The following is a 21,756-nucleotide window of genomic DNA, read 5'->3' on the forward strand; positions in this document are numbered from 1 at the left end:
AAAGTCAAGATATATCACATCCACCACTTTCTCCATTTCCACAGAGCCAATTATCTCATCATAGAAAGCAATCAGGTTGGTCAAGCATGACTTGCCCTTGGTGAATCCATGTTGACTGTTCCTGATCACCTTCTTCTCCGCCACGTGCTTCAAAATGGATTCCTTGAGGACCTGTTCCATGATTTTGCCAGGGACTGAAGTGAGGCTGACCAGTCTGTAGTTTCCCCGGTTCTCTTTCTTCCCTTTTTAAAATATGGGCACTATATTTGCCTTTTTCCAATCGTCCAGGACTTCCCCTGATCATCATGAATTTTCAGAGATAATGGCCAATGGCTCTGCAATCACATCAGCCAACTCCCTCAGCACCCTTGGATGCATTAGATCTGGACCCATGGACTTGTGCACACCCAGCTTTTATAAATCAACCTTAACCTGTTCTTTCACCACTGAGGGCTGCTCACCTCCTCTCCATACTGTGTTGCCCAAGGCAAAAAAAGCATTGAATACTTCAGCTTTTTCCACATCATCTGTCACTATGTTGCCTCTCCCATTCAGTAAGGGTCCCACACTTTCCCTGACCTTCTTCTTGTTACTAACATACCTGTAGAAACCCTTCTTGTCACCCTCCACATCACTTTCTAGATGCAACTCCAATTGTGTCTTGGCCTTCCTGATTACACCCCTGCATGCTCTAGCAATATTTTTATACTCCTCCCTCGTCATCTGTCCAAATTTCCACTTCTTGTAAGCTTCCTTTTTGAGTTTAAGCTCACCAAAGATTTCACTGTTAAGCCAAGCTGGTCACCTGCCATATTTGCTGTTCTTTCTGCACATTGGAATGGTTTGTTCCTGTACCCTCAATAAGGCTTCTTTAAAATACAGCTAGCTCTCCTAGTCTCCGTTCCCCCTCATATTAGCCTCCCAGGGGATCCTGCCCATCAGTTCCCTAAGGGAGTCTAAGTCTGCTTTTCTGAAGTCCAGAGTCCGTATTTTGCTATTCTCCTTTCTTCCTTTTGTCAGGATCCTGAATGGAACCATCTTATGGTCACTGCTGCCTAGGTTGCCACCCACTTCTCCTTCCCCTACCTATTCTTCCCTGTTTGTAAGCATCAGGTCAAGAGCATCACGGCCCCTAGTTGTTTCCTGCAGCACTTGTACCAGGAAGTTGTCCCCAACACTCTCAAAAAACTTCCTGGATTGTCTGTTCATTGCTGTATTTGCCCTCCCAGCAGATGTCAGTGTGATTGAAGTCCCCCATTAGAACCAGGGCCTGTGATCTGGATACTTCAGTTAGTTGTCTGAAGAAAGCCTTGTCTACCTCATCCTTCGATCCGGTGGTCTGTAGCACATGCCCACCATGACATCATCCTTGCTCTCACCTCTAAACTTAGCCCAAAGACTCTCAACAGGCTTTTCTCCAGTTTCAAACTGGAGCTCTGAGCAATCATACCGCTATCTTACATACAATGCAACTCCTCCACCTTTCCTCCCCACCTTCCTCTCCTTCTCCCAGGAGAGAAATCAAACCTTCCAGCTTCACTGACTCCACCCTGCTTTTGGCAGGCCACTCCCAGATCTACTTATATGGAGTCTCTTCCCTGAAGGAGCCTACCTGCAGTCCCCACCCAGGCCTTCTTGCCTGGGAACTCCACTCGTGGCTCAGGACCTTCCTTACTCTACCATGCACTCCTAGTCTCTCCTAGCCGGAACGACTTCCTGAGCTCAAGGTCTTCCACACAGGAGGTTCTCACCCTCTGGAGCTTCCTCTCCTTGTTTCCTGTTCTCCAGTGGCTCTTCATAGAGGGTGGCTGACCTCTATCAGGCCCCATGGAGAGACTGTTAAGAAGGCATTCATAACATTTGAGAGACTTCTAGGATTAGCAAATATTTTTAATGAATAATTTAGAAATCTATGAACCACACCAGATCTCACCTTGTTTATTTTTGAGACATTTTTCTATTATGCAATCTGCTTTAAATAAAACCTGAATGTCTGTAATATTCTAACTCTATTACGTTAAGATTCCCTATACTAGAATGCTGAGGAACCTCTTTTATCTAAGACAAAATTGGGAAGTTTTTAAGGTTGACCACTATGAGTGAGCGTGTGTGGGGTGTGAAAATACCTTGTATACACTGTGTATAAAATGTACACCTTAGGTATGCTCCTGTGAATACACATGCATACAGAGATCCATGGGATTTCACTAAACATATAAAAAAGGGCTACACATTTTATTATCTGGAAAAAAGGAAACATTTAAACTGAAAACCAAAAGCAGTGTTTTCACTTCTGACATAGTCCTTGAAAAGTTTGCTTCTAGAGAAGTCATGGCCAATGACTTCTCCGACAAGCCTTTCTGCAAAATCAGGTGTGTACAGAATTCTTTTGCATGTAGAAGCTCCTTATAGGAGACGAAACAAAGTCACCACTCAATCTGAACTGATAATTAGCATACCCAGGAACTCAGGGGCTTCCTGGATAATTAGCATACAGCTGCTAATCACCCCATAAATTGTTGCTACAACCACACGTAGCCCTGCCAATACATTTCACTAGAAAATTACAGCAATTGCATGCTCACTTTGAATTCTCCGGTAGGAAGAGGATGATAAAAAATAGATGTAAAAGACAGTGAGGCCTAGGACACAGTAAAATTCTGATGTTTATTGTTAGTTTAAGGGTCGATTTAAAGTTATTCTTAGCCCTAGGTAAGCTGAACTGTGGAAGGAGTTCTAAACAGGACTTGTGTCTCAGGGACAGCCCTTTGAGAACCACAAAATAAGTCTCCCCCAAATCATATCCATAAGATGCTTCTTTAAATTCTACAATAATCATCATCAGGCTCTTGAAACCCTTTGCTCTGTTGAATCCTAGTTGCCAACTGGAATCTTTAGGAAGCAGTTGAAAATTCTTAAAAAGGAATTTTCACTAGGGACAGTATTAAGGAAAAGTGGCCAAGGATACTATTTGGAGCCATTTCTATTTAACTTTTATTACTATTATTTAATGTTATTTGCCTGTTAATAGAGTACAATGCATTTTTGTTTTGTACAGCATTGTTCATGCAACAAGTTAAAAGGCGATGATAAAAAAGATAAATAAACTAAGCAGTTTAGGGAGAATAGGTATAGCCTGTTTTACATAAGATTTGAAGAGAGATGGTGAGTGAATGAGGCAGAGAGATAGAGGAAGGCTATCCCAGATGGCAGGACCTGCACAGGAAAATGCTCTCAGTCAGAACTGGCATGAGTTTAAGGGTCAGAGAGGACGTTGCTGAGTGAAGGGAGGAATAAGAAGAAGAAAATATTGGAGGTGGTAGCTATTCACTGAGTCTATTCATTTCCCTCTTGTACCAACCCGTGCTATTAGGAATGAATGTTAAATGTTCATTAGTACTTCTGGGGCTGCAGCCAGTTTTACTGATGTTGGCACTGTATCCGTTAGTAATAGGAAAGGGAAAACCAGCCCTGAGAACATAAGAATCAACACAAACTTTCATCCAAAACAGAAAATGAACCCGAACTTAGCTATTTGTGCTAGTCAAAACCAGGAAAAGAATCCCCCAAAATGGCTGTTATACTGGATAGCACAATCTTCTTCTTCTTCTTCCTTTTTTTTTTTTTTTGCACGCAGTATTTCCAGCCAGCCATCTTACGAAAGCAGTTTGAGTATATTCAGATGTTTCCGATATAATAGTCCAAAATTTGCAAGAAACCTGAACTGAAACTCCAAACCCTTTTGAGTCATCTATTGCTGGTACTAATGCCACGATTTTCTTCTTTACTGCAAAGCAGCAAGTCCCCCATATCATTTGCACAGCAACTACCAAGGATTAAAACATGTTCCACATTAGAGTCTATTATATTATCTCAATTTTAAGTTTAAGATTTAGCAACCTGAAAACATTTAGAATCCATAGATCTCAGAGCACTTTAAAATAGGGGTAATTTTGCAGAGGTAGTGAAACCAATGCACAGAGATGTCTAGTGACTTGCTGTGTAGCTTTCAGCAAGCAATTGCAAAGAAAGGAATAGAACTCAGGTCTCTTGACAGCCAGTACCACGGATTTAAATCCCTCAGTTCCAGAAAGCACTTAATCATGTGAGATGAAAGTCAATGAGATGAAATCATATACTTAGAGCTAAGCACAAGCTCAAGTGCTTTCCTGAATAGGGCCAACAGAGGCAGTCCTCAATGAGGACAAAATAAAAGTTTGTAACTGTGGTGCATGATGTGTCACATTGCGTTCTAGGTGTGGGAAATGAATTACACTATCAGGAAACATAACATCTGCCCTATAAGCTGAGATCTGGCAGCAGGAAATATGATATAGGAGATGCAGGGTTAGTTCAATATGACCTAATACATTTCCCCATGGTTTATAAGTGTCAAAAACAGCAAATGGCATAAGACAAGCACCTATATAGTCACAGATTATGTAAAGTTGCTTGTTACCTTTAAAATAAGTGCAACACTGAAAATAAATTAAGTAACAAAATGCCTAAATACAGTCACTTTAATGTGTCTGTTGAGAGTAGAAAAGTCTTTAATAAGTTGCGGTTGTTCAACAGCACATCAAATCCCATAAATGCTAGTCAAAGACTTGAGACTCTACCTACACTATGGCTGAAAAGCTCTGGGAACAACATAAATACATAATAAGTGTTAAAAAGCAAGCAAGCATGCACAAAGTCACATTGACATTTTACTGACTCCCATCCACTTGGAAGATGAAAGCAGTTAGCTTGACACTGTGCCCCCTTCTGATGTCTTCGCACAGGAAGCACTTGCCATGGTGAAACATTTACAGACACTGTGTGGAGGTTAGAAGGTCCCAGGTGTAAACTACTGTCTCTCCCCTCTCCCCCACCCCCAGGTTTGTGAAACCAATGCAACTCTTTGTAGGGGAGGGTTTTTGCTTCAAAATAAGTGTTACAATGCTGTTTTCTCCCAAACACATATTTATATGAATGCCAGCAACCCACTCAAAAATTTGGGGCATCCCTGGGTCTTAGTGTCCACCCTTCCACAACTTCCTATCCGTGTTTTGATCTGACCCTTCCTGTAGGCTCCCACCACAGCTGCAGCCTGGTGAGTCTTCCTCAGGAGGGGATCTGGTACTTAAAAGTGGAAAAGCCTTCCAGCCTGCCAGACCTATTAGTACAACATTGAAACTGTTAAAGAGCCATTCAAGTGATAATGAAGTTATTTAACAGGCATTTGCCAGCCCCCAGGTATATATTGTCAGCTTCTGAAAAAAGAAAAGGAGTACTTGTGGCACCTTAGAGACTAACTAGAGATTAGTTTTTGTGAGCTACAGCTCACTTCATCAGATGCATTCAGTGGAAAATACAGTGAGGAGATTTATATACACACAGAACATGAAAAAAATGGGTGTTATCACTCTCCTTACAGTGTGTATGATAACACCCATTTTTTCATGTTCTGTGTGTATATAAGTCTCCTCACTGTATTTTCCACTGAATGCATCCGAGGAAGTGAGCTGTAGCTCACGAAAGCTTATGCTCAAATAAGTTGGTTGGTCTCTAAGGTGCCACAAGTACTCCCTTTCTTTTTGTGAATACAAACTAACATGGCTGCTACTCTGAAACATGTCAGCTTCTGAATTTACTGACAAAAACAGTTGTGCATTGTTATAATATTTACTCAGAACATGTTAGTCTACAGGACCTTAGTTTAAAATTTGTTTTAAAAATACTTCATTAATATGTTGCTGAAGGTTATAAAATCATATCTCTAAACTTTTTTGCAATATTAGAGTATTCATCTTTAGCCTTAAATGCTTGGATCTTCAGATATACAGTTTTTAAAATAAATCCTTCAAAAGACCACCCTTATCTAAAATACACATGCGAGCCCGGGCTGCTATCAGTTTAATAATACTGCATAGGGCCCCATAAATCCTAAGGATGACCCTGATCACTAGGGAAATAGATTTCAGTTTTCAAAGGATTGTTTTGATCTGAGTTTTTAGCTTCCACTTTTCTATTGTGGAAAGTGCCTTAATAGTATTCAGCTAAGCTAGTTTCTTCCAGGAACTGGTTTCCATGTGAATCTCTATTTATGTTCAAACAGGTGCATGAACACAAGAGCAAGTTAAGAGTGAAACTGGAAGGAGACACATTGTGCTTTCATTTGTACTCGTGTGACTGAGAGCAGAGTTTGTCGGACAGGCTTTTATCTCCTGAAGATTATGGGGTAAGTGAAAAACGTGATAAAGAGAAGTGCACTTCAATATGTCTATCTCACAATCCTCAAGAGCATGGCATTTTTTTGGTGGCAAGGAGTTTACATCATGAGCAGAGCACTGACTGCTACTAACAAGGAGTTGGAAGGGGTAATTTTCAATAGTTGGACACCCACATAAAAATTAAAAATTTAAAAATTACTAACATTGGTTTACAGAAACAGGAAGTGGTAGGCCAGCTCTTAGGCACCATTTCTCTTATTGGCAACTAAGGGATGTGACTCCTACTATTTTAGTCATTAAATGTGTATAAAGGCCCTCTTAGGAGTAAGAATTAAAATAGAGCAAAATAATCACAATTATAAATCGGCTTGGCAGAATTTAATTTTTTTTTATATAATTTCAACAGATATTAAAAGGTTATTTTAACCCTTTTTTTAAGATTATTTAAATTCTCAGTTGCAGCAAATGACCAACAATTATTTAACAATAGTAAAAAAAACAGGAGTACTTGTGGCACCTTAGAGAGTAACAAATTTATTTGAGCATAAGCTTTTGTGGGCTACTTAACAATAGTAGATACTCAAAAAGTTGTAGCTATATAAACTGTTAAAATATACATGGTCAGTATTCCATATCAAAATATGCAATATAAATATCCTTAAATTAACAAGGCCTGTTTTTACTATTCAGTCACTGGGCTATTTGTAACAAGCTAGAGTCAAAAATCTAAATCCCTGCATTTTGACTCATAAGTTCTCAAGCAACATTTTTCTTACTTTGCCTATGTCAGCAACCAAGTCATGGGTGGTCTGAACTAATTGGTGGAGCAACAGTCCTGCCTACCCGTTAGAGCTGAATCTAGCTGGGATGGGGTCATGGAGTAAAGCCAAAGGTTGGAACTGGGAGTCAGAACCAAGGAGTAAGCAAAAAAAAAAAAAATCACAGAAGACATAGCCAAGAGTCAGAAGCCAAAGCATTCACCATAGTCACAATCAGCAGGCATAGCCAAGTATAGGAGCTGGGAGTCTGAAGTCAGGTAGGGGGTGGGTAGGAACAGAACCAAAGGCAGCTGCCGGTGAGGAGCACACACAGCAGCCACTAGACTGCTGCTCCTGAACTTAAGTATCAGCCTGCTGACTCCTGCAGCCAATCATTTGCCTCAGTCAATCAGGCAGCTACTATCAGGGAGAGCTGTGCTCATTACATTGCCTGGCTCCTGAGGGGGGTCTACACTGCAATTAAACACCTGTGGCTGGCCCATAGCTGCTGACTCCAGCTCACCCGGTTTGACTACTGGGCTGTGAAATTGCAGCATAAACATTTGGGCTTGGGTTGGTGCCTGAGCTCTTGGACCCTGCCAGGGGAAAACTTAAGAAGAAACTATTAATATCTAGAGTTACAATAGCATTTCAATATTCCAATAACATTATTACACAAATATTAAATCTAAGCTATTGGCAGTGCTTTTTAGGCTACCTCCATCTCACCAATCCATGCTGAAGTCTTGGGGAGGTTTTCCTTGGGTTGGTTTCTTCTTGAGTCTTCTCTGTTCTTCTATAGTTGTCTGTGGCAGCTTGCTTGTAAAGGTGAACAGGGTGATTTAAGTGCGTGCTGATTGAGCATGGTAGCAGACAGAGAGAAAGGGATGCTCACTGCAGCATTTTACACCTTTCTACTTTCTGTTTTCATTAAATAATAGGAAAACACACCTCCTTCAGGCTTGTTTAAATGTAGCTGGCTAGGGTCATCTTTTAATCAGCGCAATGCTTTTGGAGCCTTTTGGTGACACGATCAACGCCTGAATATGCAGCCTGCTTAATGAGTACGCAGCACACTGGTGGAGGCAATTTAAATATTTCTTGATAGGGATGGGACCAAATTTCACTCACTACTGAGCAGCGGGGGGTGGCCAAATTTGCGTTGTATTGTGACCCTATATGCCAGGTTACAATGCCACTCATTGAAATTTGGCCTAGCCACCTCTCCATTTGTATGGAGGGGCAGCCAGGTCAAATATCAGTGACATTGCAGCTATGCAGCTGGAACAGCACTGGACCACTCTGGCAGCAGCTACTGATTTAGTACGGGACCTCTGCTTAAAAGTGGTTGGATCGTTCTCTCCCCCCGTCCCCCCAGTGACTCCACAGTGTGAAAACCTTGCAGCCCTCCTTCCTTCCCCTGTCATCCCCAGTTAGTGCCACTGCAACACACTTCTCCTTTGGTTTTCTATGGCAGGAAAGCAATAGATAGTTTAAACGTTTCCTTTTTATTCAGTCCACATTCTGAGTTATTCCTTCAATTTTACTAGAGTTTAACAAGAAACAGAACTTGAGTTGTGTTTTCAACTCCAAAAAGTCCACACACTCCTGTTCTTTTATATAACAGGTTTTTTAAAGATCTCATAAGTCTTTTAAAAATTCGCTAATTCAGTAAGAGTCTTTAGCTTAAATAGTTACTAAAGAAATTGTAGATTCTTCATAAAAAAAATTTGGAGAGATGATTCTTCTTGTCCTCCTGAGCTGCGTGAGGGAGTTGCTTGAGAAAGTACAGCACATATTCCAGCCTTCATAGTTTATGGACACCAGTGATGTTATCAGGCTCTCAATTCTGCAGTTTTTATTCTGATATTCTTCTATCTCTGCTACTTGATCCAATGCCTTCCCATCACCTTCCTCATTAGCTCTTCACTTGCCAGCCACATACTCACCTACAAAACGCCTCCTTACATCTACAAACATTCATAGACTTGGGCCTACAATGGAGGTTGGAGGTGGCAGGTGCTTTTTGTTCCTCAAAGAATCTTACTAAATGGGAGAAGCAGTGACCTTACCTAAGCCACATCTTGAACACAGGTGTGGCGAATAGTCATCAGGCACTCCCTAAAGATCCAGGGTCCATTTAACTCCAAGGTGAACTTCTCAGGGTTGGACTTCAGTAACTTATATGACTGAACCCTATTATATCCTTGTAGCTTTACTATTTAGCCACATAAATCAGTATAACTAAGGCAATGACAGTGGAAGGACATGTCAATGTCCTTCAATCCTTGCTGGATGGTACACACTCCACAGGATGACAGGCTTCTTCATACTCCACATCTATTTTGCCAGAAAGGGTGGCACTTAGTAGCAAGATTGAGACTGATCTTCACAATTTGAACCTGCATCTATATTTTGAATATCTGCAAAGTCCGTACATGTTTTGATCTGGAATTTTGACTTAGCCCATTTTACAGGTAAGGGCCAGCTTATGAAATTAGGATCCAGATCGAGGTTCAATTTCAAACCCCTTCCCACATCAGATACGATATTTTGTTCAGGCCGATATCTATTGTTCAGGCATCAAATTAACATTTCTTTAGCTAGTCCAGGATTTTACAATCAGATTATCAGACAAGAGGTTTAAATTTAGCCATAGTGCTGTTACAAAAGTATACAATGGCAAGAGGCTTTCAGATTACAAATATTTGAAAGTAAGTGGGTAGAATGTAGTCTACATTTGCAAAACATCATTGTTCTAACTTAACTTCTACAGTTTTCAAAGTTTATTCTGAACATCTTTTGAGTCCAGCAAATCTCTGTTTTTCCACAAACAAGGAACTCTGCCAAGTCCTGCTGTTTTTCCATAATGGTGTTAAAAATACATCTGAAAATTTGCTATTCATATACTTCTTTCTTGCAGTTGTGGGTACAGCTAATGATGGCTCCATGAAGATAAAGAAAGGTTTTGAGTAGGATTTTTTGTTTGCTAATAAATACATTTATATGAAATACCATCCTTCTTAAAGTTTGAGGAGAAGGGAAAACTTTCCATTGTTATTTCTTTATATTGCTGTAGCACCCAAAATATTCAGAAAGCCACCATCTCTGTCCTGAAGAGGGGGTACCCTAAAAAGCATCAACCCAAATGGGGAGAAATTCTCTGTTTTGGTCATAATCACATTGAAAACATAAATGCAATGAACATGCATTTAGGAAGCGCGAAGAGGTAACAAAGTACCTAGTCAAGATTTTCAAAGGCAATTAGAGATTTTAAATGCTTCGGTCTTTGGATGCCCAGCTTGAAATTCATCCATTTTTTACAGTGATCAGCATCCAAACTCTGGAAAGTAAGCTCCTTAAGATATCCCCAAAATTAAGGTACATAAAATCTCTAGCCACTTTTGAAAACCCTGCTCCCTGCTTTTGTGCACCGGATTTTATACCTCTTGGAATAGCCAGTAACTAGATTTTATTTGGAGTCCAAACTGACCCCTCTCTGGAAAAGACATTGATGTAGCTTATTGAATCCGTTTACGCTATAATAAGCCCATAGGAATTTTCTGTCTCCCTCCCACCTTGCTGCATTTCTGGAAGGCCCATTCTGCTCTCCATTTATTATGGTTTATTGTAAAAGGATTGGTGCTTTAGGTCTGGGAACAGCAATCCAGCCATCTGTGCCAGGCAGGAGCAGATAGACCAAACATCAGATTATAGGAGTCTTGTCTATGTAGCCTGGCTCTGCTGATCAAGATGCAAAAGTAATTGGCCCATATCTACAGACCCATATTTTTAAAGTGTGGTGATTAATTAACAAGTTGATAATAAAAAAATAACAATATTTAGCACTTATTTTCAAAACACTGTAAAAAAAACCAACAAATTAATGCTTCCTAATAAGTGGTAAGCAAAGGCTAAAATGTAATTTGAAGAATCACCACTTAAGGCATGCAATAAAATAGAACTCTCTAGCGACTCTCTGGGTAATGCAGCTTTAAAGCATATTGCTTGTGTTCGAGATAAAAATTTGTGTGGTTTTTTTTCTAATTCATAACGGGCCGTCTGCTCCCACTGAATTTAAAACTCCCACTGACTTCAATAGGAATGGACTTAGGCCCTCTGTTGGGATAAAAATAACGTCTGCTAATTTAGAATTTTAGCTTAAAGTAGGTTAAAGAAGGAATGCCTGCGTGACTTTCAAAACGAGGTTGATTGAATTGACTAGTACTCTTCTGGTGCATGTGCTGCTTTGATTAAAAATAATTAGGTTTTGCCAAAAATGTTCTCGATTGTAACCAAGAATACCATGGGACAAGTGTTCAATTGGCTTATGGCAGGCCCGTGCACAAATCCTATTAACAAATAATAGGATTTCTGGCCTGAACTGTCAATGGGTGGTTTGAAAATGTATGTTCTGAATTCTCACTGCACACCTTGGTTGATTCTTTTCTTGTCTTTGTCCTTTTAAAACCAAACTCTGTTACGTAAAACATTTCAGAAGTGACTGAAGTACATCCACTCTGTGTATTTATTTATTTATTTTTCAGATGTATAGGATTTAGCAACTAAACTTCCTATTCACAGTTCCTCCTTTGCTAAAGGAAGCATCCATCAATAACTATGGCATGAGAAGCAGGTGGCTGATTTTTTTTAAAGATACATTTGCTGGTATGAAATGAGATTGCAGCTTTTTGTGTTGGATAAAGCAGATCATATGATCTCCTCAGTTTACAAATAGTATTATGACATCATTTTAGAATCTTCATCTGTGAACAGTTTGTAAATGTGGACACTTTCACTGTCTATCTTTATGTTGAGAATTTGATGCTTTTAACTCTGAAGATGCTTAGATAACTATTTTAAACATTTTTATAAAGGAAGCTAGATACCATGTGCTCTTAATACAGTCAGCTGTGCCTGTTATTTTAGAATGGATGAGATATTGCATGACAGCCTCAAGAGAACAAAAAATACAGGAAAAGAGTGGAAAGAAAAACGGTGTTTTAGAATTATAAATGTGTACTCTCTTTTCAGTGGATTTGTCTGCCAGCCCATTCATTAGTCAAACACATGGGACTTATTCTGCCGGTAAAGGACCAGGGGCACACACAATAGAACTAAAGGTACATAATTCACCGGAGATTTATCTGCTATCTGTTTCTAGTCAGTAGATGGATTTTCATGGATCATGTGTCATACAAACAGTTAACAAAAAGATAAAGTCCCATAACCACTAGCACTAATTATATTGTCCAGGGTAAGTGCTGCACTTGTGTCAGAGGCCCTACTTGTGACAGGGACTGTGCCTCATCAGTTCCCCTGGATGTCAGTGAGAGTTGGTGGAGCAGAGTGCCTTGCACGATAGATGCTTCACTTTTATCCACCACTTTTTGTTGGAATAAGATTAGGCAGCATATGTGTTTCCACCTGCTGCTGGCTCTCCAGCTCTTCAGGGCATTACAACAGCTGTTGGTCTTGGACCTTTAACAGGATATCCACTGCAGGAGGAGATGGTAAGAACAGGAAAGGTTTGATCCAATGTTCCCTGAAATCAATAGGAGTCTTGCCATGACCTTCAATGGGCTATGCATCAGGCTAGTGCTCACATTGGTATAGTTTTCAGTAGCATGCCTGTTTTTTCTGAGGTTAGCTGTTGTACAGGAGGTATTTTTTGTCTGGGCAGTAAGCCAAAAATCAGTAGTTGGCAAGCAGCAGCAGAGGTGACAGCAGGTTCCTCTGATTTACATCCAGCTGAGGAACCAGAAGAATTGGTGAGACTGGGACCTGTAGGAGAGATTGAGGCCAACTTTCCCTCTGGTGATCTTTCCTTCTTTTTTTTTAAATTATATTTGTCATTTTTGAAGCTAAGCTTTATTACAGACTATTACCCTGTGGCAGTGAGCTGGGCAGAAGAGTCTTTGTAAAGATAGGAAACACACATACACTGAAAGAGTGACTGTTCAATGAAAAGTCTTTTAATGTAACTTTAGCCTGGTTATCAAATTTGGAACAATTGTTGAGGTAACTTGGGATGTAGTGACATGAAGTGTGTGTCAAAATCAATCTACCTCATGCTAGACACTATTACATTTTTGAACAAATACAGTTTGAGTTTTTCTTTCCTTCTCATTAACTGAAAAATAATGGCTTCATGGTTAGACAAGTGCAGTAGGAAAAAATTTAAAATGAGTGGCAGTTCACATTGTACCTAGGACCAGACCTTAGAAAAATATTCAAAAGCTACCAGAGACATTTATTTAATTTCTCTCATTAGCTTTTATGAACACCTTCTGGGTTTGTGGAATCAATGTAACAAGTTGCAAATGATGCATGAAATTAAAAATTCCAGTTCACCCTATAGATTTTCTCTTTGTGCCTAGGAGTGTGCTTCTGCAATGTTTGCTAATATTACCTTTGCCAGATGCAGCCAGATAAATTCAGAAAATGGAGAAACCACAGCCAAAATAAAAGGCATTAAAATATGTTTTGCCAATTGTTATTAGTTGATGTTATATATATATAGGATTAAAGAGTTCACAGACACTAACTGAGCCTTAAAACAACCCTGTGAGGCAGGCATCATTATGCCCATTCACACTCAGGCAAACTGAGGCATTAAGCAGTTAACTGAACTGCCTCAGTTATACAGAAATCTGATGGCAGAGATGGAAATAAAAAGCCAGTATTCCTGACATATGGTACCACTTACTAACCACCAGCCCCATGTATAATTTATTGATGCCTAAAAAAACATGGCAGGCAGTACAAACATACAGCCCACTGATTCCATGCTTCCTGTATGGCCACAGTTGTAAACTATGATTATTAAACAAAAATCAAGACTTTAATAAAGTGTTTGATGCAATTTCCAATAAGAATAATATCTCTAAAACTATACAGTGGGAGCTGCACTTTCTCAGCAATATAGGTCCTGATCCAAAGCTCTGTGAAGGTAGTGGGATCATTTCAAGCCCATAGTCTCCTGTTATGCACTAACATCATTAACGGAGTTGTGGACATATTGAGAAAGCAGAGCCTTATCGTGTTTTTAATGGATTTTATCACTCTAGGTTCATTTGGGGGATTTGCTGATTTTTTCCTCCACTCTCCCCAGTTAATCACCCTTGAGGTGTCTAAGACTACCTCACTGGTAGGCTAAGCTCTTTCTCGCCAACAAACCCAACCCCCCCCCCCCCCAAATCCCTCTGAGGTAAAGGGTTTCTATCAACAGAATCACAACCAGAAAGGGATAAATAAATGAGATCGCAAGATACCAAGTGGGTTTTGAAGCAATGAGAAGCCTTTACAGACTCTGTGTAACAGTCTTAATTTGCGAGTTTATACAGGAATAAAGCATGCATAAAGTAAAGGTATCAGGTAACTAAACCCTTCATTGATAGTCCCTTTTCAGCTCCTGCTCTGTTCTTAGACTATGGACGTGTCTACACTTACCAGGGATCGATGCTGTGGCGATCGATGCACTGAGGGTCGATTTAGCAGGTCTAGTGAAGACCCACTAAATTGACCACAGATCACTCTCCTGTTGACTCCGGTACTCCACTGGAACGAAAAACATAAGGTAAGTCAAGTCAATGGGACAGTGTCTCCTATCGACTCATGCGGTGTAGACACTGCAGAAAGACGACCTAAGCTATGTCTACTCCAGCTACATTATTCACATAACTGGAGTCATATAACTTAGGTCGACTTACCCCCATAATGTAGACAGGGCTATGTCTCTATGTGGTGCCAAAATTTAGATAAGATCTTTGAATCAGGGACAATGGTCTCAACCTCGGTCCTGGCTTTCGTTGATTTGGGCTGCAGAGGCAGTGCAAAATAGTTAGAAAACTGCCCTAAAATGATAGCCCTGGGGTTTCCCCAATACAGGGGAATTTTTGAATGATGCAAAGCATGGGTGACTGAGAACTGGCTATGTGGCTCTGCACCACGCGATGATCCCCTTGTATCAAGAGAAACCCAAGACTACCCTTTTAAGGCAGTTTTTTTGCATTGCCTCAGTGCACTGTTTACACGGGGGATCGATACAGTCCAGCAAGATCTTCCATATCTCATTAAATCAGTCTCTTATCTTCTATATATTGAGTGTTCCATGGATGCTATTTCTCTCATAATTTTTAACTGGTTTGACAGCGAGATGCTTTGTTACCCTTCCACTGTCAAAGGACCATAGGTCAAATGCATCACTAGTATAATGCCAGAGACTTATTTCCTCCAGTGTATTTAGACACTGTCAAAGCAAATTTTAACTGTTTTGTGCTCAGTTGAGATAGGCCAGGTATATTTGGGTGGTCATTCATTAAGCAGTTAGCACCTGCAAAGGGAACTGATTCATGCTAGCATTTCTTCAGTTATTTTTCTTATGTCCCAGCAGTCTGATAGTATTTGCTGATATATCACCTTGCATAGCAGTACCTGTTGGTGGGTCAGAGCTCTAACCTGCATAGACTGTGAAACAACCAGTGTATTGCATTAGTTTGTAATGTAGGTGTTTAAAGCAGAAGTCTCCTCTGGCGTTGTAGCCCCCTCTCTGTGGATTGCTAACAGTCTTCTAGTTTGTAGGTTTTATTTACTAGTCTGCTCCCACAAGTCTTGAAGAGAATCATATGTTTGCTCTGTAACTTAAGACATTTTACTCTAGATTAGTGCTAGTTTTGCAAAGTTCTCAAAAGCAGGCATCTATTGGGTATCCTCAAAATCTACATTTGCACACACAGTTTTGAATTTTATGCACAATACTTATTTTGCATGCAGATAGCTGTTTCTACATACACACTCTCTACCTGTATAACTTTTTTTCTGATGTTTAGCTTTTCTTTTGACATGTATAGATTTCTTTTTCTTTCTAAAATTTGATCTTATTTCACATGTAGTGGCATACATAAGTATGTTTTTGTCAACTGGTACAGTACTTGTATTTAACTCACAGTAGGTGTGCTGTTACATTGACATAAATTCCATTTAGTGACACCTTTCTTAAAGCAGGACTCAAAATGCGAGAGAAACCTGTAGGCTGTTAACAATATTTCAAGACTTCATACTGTGAAATCTTTGGGTTCTGATACTTATATGACATGCCTTGTTGCCGCTCAAACACTTTTTATATCTACTGTAACCTTTTCTAAAGCACTCCTGCATAACAATGAAGGTGAACGTGCACAAGGATATGTAGCTTGTCCAGACATTCAGTGTGCAGGGTTGACATTTTCATCTTCTGGTACAGGAGAAAGCAGACAAATGATTAAAGCAGCTGCTCTAATTGATTCCCTCTTTTTGAATTCTTGTACAACAAAGGCGATTTCTTACTCTGAGCATTTCTCTTTCTTGTACAAGGGGTAGAGCTATTAATTAAATGAATTCTCATTGTTTGATAGATGCCATGCTATGCAGCCTTTTGCTGTGTATATGTCTCATTTACAGTACTAGGTCTGAGAAAAAAAAATCAAACAGCAAAATGTAAGCATTGATTCATCTCAGAAGAAACAATTTGATTGGCTGTTAGATCTTCTTTATAGTTCTGCATGTCCTGAAGTACCTAAATAAAAATGAACCACATTGTAATTATGCAAACACATAAATACTTCGACATACTCTGTAAATGGCAACATGCTCCACTTGGGGTAGTTTGTTGGTGCAGTTGCTTCTCTAATTCCACAAAATCTATCTGATCAAACTGGAATATAAATATCACAAAAGAGGCAATACACTTGGTAATAATGAAAGCAGAGCTATGTAAGATGTGTATCAGATATCATTTGGAAAATAAAGCACAATAGCCAATCAGTTCACAACACTTCTGATGGCTATTAGAGAACAAGAGGGTAAAACAAGTGATCAGTCACTCCTAGATATTTCTATGGCACCTAAAAGTAGCCTCTGAGCACAGTGTTGTATCTGATTTCATTTGCAGTACTTCTATGTTTTTACAGTTTACTTTCTAACAAAAACCCCAAACTGATAAGCCCATACACTAGAAAATGTGGGAGAGACCATAGTATTTATCAATAGGATCAGCTGTATGTACACATAAAAAGACCAATGATCTGTTGTACAGGTCCTTTGGTGTGCCTTGGAATGAACCCTACAGACCTTCTGCACCTTATTCCACTGAAAATCCCCTAAAAAGAACTCCACCGAGCCAGCTATCAGCTTATATTTTTGTGTTCACTGCCAGCAAGAATCCAGTGTGAGTTTGGGGAGGCACTCTTACCAATTAAGTGCAGCTGAGCCTAGTTAGTTAGCACCTTACAGAGGATCTGAGTTTCTGTGATTGTGGAAAGAGACAAGAGTTTTACTAGCCAGAAGACAGAGAAGGTGGCTGTCATGTTTGCCTAGTCGCTATTGCCAGTACCAAACATTCAGCTATTGAGTCGAGTTCCCAAAAGTAATGAGATTTGCTTAAAAATAATCTTTATTTGGCTTCTGGTGTGTGAACTCTTAAGATTTACCTTTTTGAGGTTTTCTCCACAAGCATGAGGTCTGGAAACTTTTTTTTAAATGACTGCTAAGATTTTCATGTAACATCTGACTCCAGAAATTGGGGCTTAAAAAATGTTTTTTAAGAACCCCACACAAAATATCGTGTGGTTCACAATAAAGTTGCATGACTGTATCTATTTGGTTTGTGTTGTGGAGTTTATTGGCTACAAAGCCATATGGAATTAACACAACTAGAATCTTCAGCTTAGTTTGTGATGTTTTGGTTACACCATACCTGAATCTGAACCCAGGAGAGAGCGTAAAGGGGTTATTTTACTCTGGACGTCAACCGCTATAAACTATCTTTCTCTAGTTACTCAGACCTTGATCCTGACACAGTAGAAGTTGTATAGAATGAATTCAGTGGGAATGTACAGGCATAAAGGAGGACAGAATTTAGGCCTTTATGATAAATTCTGAGTGTGGCACAAGCCATGGAAAGCTTTTTTGTGAATAGGCATGTTGACATCGATTTAAGGCAAACGTTTATTTACTCATTATCCTCTTGCCAGCTGTGGAGCTGACAAATATTTTTAAAAGCTGTTTGCTGATTGAGATTCTTTTGAGCTGTGGTTTTTCTGCAGATGTTCAGAGGAACATCTGCCAAGGAGGAAATATTTGAAGATGTCAGCCTGGCCCCAAATTTGTGTTAATCATGCAAGTGGTTGAGTCACTTTAACTATTTGTTTTAGTATTTTAATAGAGAGACTTATGAATCACAATTATTTTAACTCAAAATTATGCAGGGGACACAAACAGAATCCTAGATTGCTATACTACTATACCTCCACATCTTCTCCAGCAATCTCTCAACAGCATATCCATGCTTGCTTTAGAGAAATTCTTCCTTGGTCTCACACAAGTCTTTTTTTTTTTTTTTAAATGATGGACCTGATCATCTGGTCCAGAGGAGAAGCACTGGCATAAATCAGGAAATTGAGGGGTATCAAGATGTCATTTCTGGACCCCTTAACCTGTCCAAGTGTGGGGCTGATCGGTTAGGGTAGCCATTTGTAATTAAAAGGCCAGTCTGACTGCTTGGAACCTCCAGGTCTCGGGGTGCCTTAGGCATGCCTTCATTTTAGAGTCACACACTTGCGGTGGCAGCTAGGTAGAGAACTGGCCACAAGAGGCTACCACCCCCTTGATGCCTGGTGCAGGGGGAATCCTACAGCAGCCACAATGCTGGTTTTCAGACTGATTTGTGGCACCTGATCCATGTAAAGCTGCCTTAGTACACCAGAGAACTGTTCTGCAATGTTCCCATGAAGCAGTTTCTACTACAGCACCATACTAATCTTTTAAAAGTGTGTCAAGACTATTTCACCTACACAGCATTGTAAAGTGCTCTACAGGGATGTGATTTTTAAAGAACATTAACGTGTTGTTAATTAGTTGGTCTGGGTGCTTTAACACAGCACTGTTGGAAACATTCAGCAGAAGGGAACCTTTAGTCCACACCAGCCAAGCCTATACAGACCACTTAACATGCAGCTGTGCTTTAGAAATCACATCCCCTTAGAACACATTACCCATTGAGTAGACCTACTTTTGCAGTTGCCCCCAATTAGGTAGGAAGACTAGTCACTTAAATTGTAGCCCATGAAAAGTCACATAGCAGATGAAGTTCTAACTCTGCCCATGTTATATGTATCAGTTTTCTAACATTAACACATGATTTTTTTAGTGTCTTGAATTACCATCTTGATTCCAACATTGCCATCCCACATCATTATTTATATGTGGCCTAACAGACAAGGGTGCAGGAGTCCAATAAATACTTTGAATGATTTAAAAAATAATAATTTTAGACTAACAGATATTTCATACACTACTTCAATATATTTGAACATTTTCTCTTAAAGCATTCATGTGTTTGCTAGACCAAAATGCACAAGTAGGATAAGAGAGCCAAGTAACATCAAACAAAGGATTAAAGTGCATTTATTTATTTCCAATTTTTCAAATAGAAGAGGCGGCAGATTAAAGCTGTAGCACTGAAGCCACCATTGGAAATGGAACAGGTGCAGCAGAGATGCATGAATGCAAATAACCTGAAAATTATACTATATTGTGGTTGATCCTTGCTTTCCCAATTAAACACATTTAGTAAGATACAAAGGTAGCCTAGAAGCCCTCCAGATATAAATCCCAAAGGGGAAATAAATGCCTACACATTTCATTTTAGCCTAGCATTTGTTTGCGATGGAAAAATTCCCCTTCAGGTCCAGGCTCCTCAACTCCCTGGAACATATTTCCCTATACCTTGGTCTGAAACAGTTTGAATCAGGACCTCTAGGGTACACTGCAATACCCATCTGGGTGGCGGGCTTCAGAGGTGATGGTAGGACAATGAAAACTAGCATTTGGTTGAAGAGTGTCATGGGGCACACCACTCACCACTGGCATGGCATCTCCTCCCGGTTACCCTCGGGATTTGCTCGTAAGGCCAACACCCCCATTCAGTTTGCACACCATCACTCCAACTCTCTCCCTCCCTGATCTACAGCTCCTCTCACTCCAGAACCCACAGCATCCTATGCATGTCTCAGGCCTCTGGCCAGGTCACTCAGTGTTTATCCCTTCTAGGGTAGCAAAGATCCTTTGCCATAGCAGTCTTCCCTTTCACTGCCCCATGGTATCATTCTGTTAATAGCTGGCAGGGTAACCTGAGCCCACACTCCACTCTGGGTTCCAGTCCAGAGACCCTCAGCTCAGCAGGTCTGGGCTTTTCTCTCTCTCAGCCCTCCCTGCTCCTTTCCTGGCCTGCTTCCTTCCTGTCTTAATCTCCTTCTTTTTATGGATGTACAAGCTCCAATTCCCAGGGAGTGACTGCTTTCCTACAGCCTGCCCCCTGCAGCCCCTGTGTTTTCAGTTACCTGGCTTTATACAGGCCCCACCAGTTGCTGCCCAGCTGAGCCTGCTTTCAATTAGTTCCCTGGCTGCTCCTCCAGGTGCAGCCTATAGAGTTAATAGTCCTGCCTGACCACCCCATCACACAGATATGTATTTTTCTTGGTTGGTTATTCTGACTATAGAGTTGGAGGTGAAATTGCTGGATTAATAAGGATTTTACTTGAAATGTCTGTGGAGCAAACCTAGGCTAGAAATAGATGCTTTTTAGATATCATTTTATTTATTTGCACGCTACAAGACAAATTGTTACCTGTACCCATGCTGAGAAATGCTGTACTCTGAGTAGTCCCAGAGACTTAATCTAGCACTATGTATTTTAAAATACCTAGGAGTAAAAAAAAAAATCTATTATCTAATATTGCCTGAAAGAACTGCCTCCAGGAAAACACTTTTTTTTTGCACAGAGAATAACCAGTTCTGTCTCTGAAATGCTATGTCAACAAATATTGTTTCTTTTAGAACATCTTCTGGCAGAAGTGGTTAGTGAGAGATAGGGTGTTTTCCAAATAGTAGAAAAGGTAGAAAAATGACTGCTTGAGCCAAAAGTTGACAGATGACAAAATCCTTTTGATTCCAGATCACCAGATTAACAAAATAGTGTTCACTGTGATTTGTTAGTGATCTCCTGTTGATAGACATGCTGAGGAAACACCTGAATATTTATTTTCAAAATGGGAGTGCATTAAACAGTTGTAACAGACAATCAGCTTATCAATATAATAAGGATGATGTTTATTATGGCCCCTGATTCAGCTGAAAATGTAAATGAAATGAAATACTGTATAGCTATCCATCAATATTATATTCTTAATGGAACCCAGCAGGACTTGCAAGTAAAACATGAAGGCCAATTAATTGGCAACAAATTTAGATGACACAAATCCAATATATCAATTCCACAACCATTTTAATATGACAAAGTAATGTGAAAGTAAAGCTAGTTTAAAAGCGAAGAAACACAAAGGTTGAGTTGAGAGTCATAGAAAAACTCATTAAACACTTCACATGTGGGAGGATCTTGCCATGTAGGTTAAAGAGTGAATTTAACATTGGTTCAGTAAAACAGTTAAATATTGTAACATGTAAGCCCCAGCATATAAATAAAAATGCATCTAATTATGGTGAACGTTTTCAGCACTAAGATTGAGTGTATCAATTCTGGGTGCCCAAAATGAGGCACCCCAACATGATATTTACCAGTGCTAATCCCTCTAGCTCCCATTGACTTTGATCAGACATGCGGGTGCTCAGTGTTGTTGAAAATTGGGCTCAAGCTGGGCCTCCCAAAATAGAGGCCACCAAAATCTATGGGCACTTTGGTGAATTTTGATCTACATGTATAAGCCTGTTGGAAAGAGTTTCTTGCA

This window comes from Lepidochelys kempii, chromosome 2, assembly GCF_965140265.1.
Source record: "Lepidochelys kempii isolate rLepKem1 chromosome 2, rLepKem1.hap2, whole genome shotgun sequence".
NCBI classification, from domain to species: domain Eukaryota; kingdom Metazoa; phylum Chordata; order Testudines; family Cheloniidae; genus Lepidochelys; species Lepidochelys kempii.